Below are 1,822 nucleotides of genomic sequence, written 5' to 3'. Positions count from 1 at the left end.
GAAATGTGGCATTATTAACGGCAAACTTAATTTCTTTTTTCAAAGACGGTGTCGGATCCTCGTTTAGTTCGGAAATATTGTTTTCCTCGAAAAATTGTAAGGTTTTAGTTACATATTCACTATTACTGGTAACAATAAGCGAACTACCTTTGTCGGATTTTATCACTAAGGTATGATTTTCTTTAAACTTGTTATTAATAGCTGTAACTAATTTCCTCTCATTGCTTACAGTATTTTGTACAGTGCTTAAATTTTTATTAATGATGTTACATACATCATAGGTTATTCTGGTTTGACGTGAATTTTCGACTTTAGTATAATCAAGACCAGTTTTAAGCTCTACAATCAGATTTTCTACGACTTTTATGTCTGCTACATTAGGCAAAATATTGTATTTAAAGCCTTTTTCTAATAAGGATATTTTGTCTTTAGTAAAACTGACGACAGTTTTGTTAACAATTCTACTATAAAATTTACGGTCACTTTTTTGAAAATTGTTATCAATGCATTCTTTTGAGGTAATAGACAAAATAGATTTTTAAGCTTCTTTTCGTGTCTATTGAGGATAGCCTGTTTACAGTTATCTAGGTTTTCATTAATATGTCTCCAGAAATCATCTATTTGAAAATTATATTGCATGTGAAACATTTTTGGAAGCTCAAGATTCAGATAATATGCTTCTTCATTAAAAGCATCTTTTTTAGTATAGAGAGAACTAATTTTGTCGAAAATGATTTTTTGCACTAATGGCTTAAACATTTTAGGTTCTTTTTTACAATGATTGAAATTCAAATAAGATTTTACATAATTGTGGACAAGTCCCATTTTGCACAACGTTTGTTAACTTCTATAGCCATACCTGTGTTCCGGATTTTCTTTTTATATCCTTAAATTTAGAAACAGCTTTTGATGCCTGGGAAAAAAAAAGAAATTAATAATAATTTAGTTGAAAGGATAAGTCTACATGTACTACTGAAACAGGAGGAGGGTGTCGCTACCATATGCTACACAATAATATCGTTATTAAGTGAATAAACACACTGGACAAACTGCCATGGCAATTTTCCATCTTGAAACAGCATCCGAACATACCCTTCAGTGGCCGTGCGGTTCTAGGCGCTGCATTCTGGAACTGCGAGACCGCTACGGTCGCAGGCTCGAACCCTGCCTCGGGCATGGATGTTTGATGTCCTTAGGTTAGTTATGTTTAACTAGTTCTGAGTTCTAGGGGACTAATGACCTCAGAAGTTGAGTCCTATAGCGCTCAGAGCCATTTGAGGCATACCCTTCAGTGCCAAAAAATTATACATACACAGAGTGGAGTGTTTACTACTAATGAAGAGAGGGAGCTGTAGATAATTGATCTATTTGATCGTTCGTACAGTGAGTAATCGTTAAAGATACAATGAGTTATTGGCAAGAGGGACGACAAGATGGCGTCACAGAAAACACGAATCGGATTTTATGTACGCAACAGAAGTAACTGGCTTGAGAAAGCAGAAATATTGAGCAGTAATACTGAATTTGTAAACTATATTGAATTGAAACTGGCCAGACAAACTATATAAACGACAAGGTGTTCTCATTAAAGCCAAGAATCACAATTTTTATGAACAAGACTTGTGGTAAAATTGCGATTTATCTAAAATATAGGAGAATGTGATTTCGAACTGAGAAAATACGACCCGATTCCATAATCAGCTTCCAACTTACGAAAAGCTAGTTAGATCTAAGTTGTTGAAATGCTTTGTGCTTAAGTACCAAACAACTTTACAATTCGTTACAAGTTCTGCAGAAGAATGATTGCAAAATAAGTCTGTAA

This window comes from Schistocerca piceifrons, unplaced genomic scaffold, assembly GCF_021461385.2.
Source record: "Schistocerca piceifrons isolate TAMUIC-IGC-003096 unplaced genomic scaffold, iqSchPice1.1 HiC_scaffold_2356, whole genome shotgun sequence".
Lineage (NCBI taxonomy): Eukaryota > Metazoa > Arthropoda > Insecta > Orthoptera > Acrididae > Schistocerca > Schistocerca piceifrons.
The sequence above is the reverse complement of the archived record's forward strand: the minus strand, read 5'-3'. Positions refer to the sequence as shown.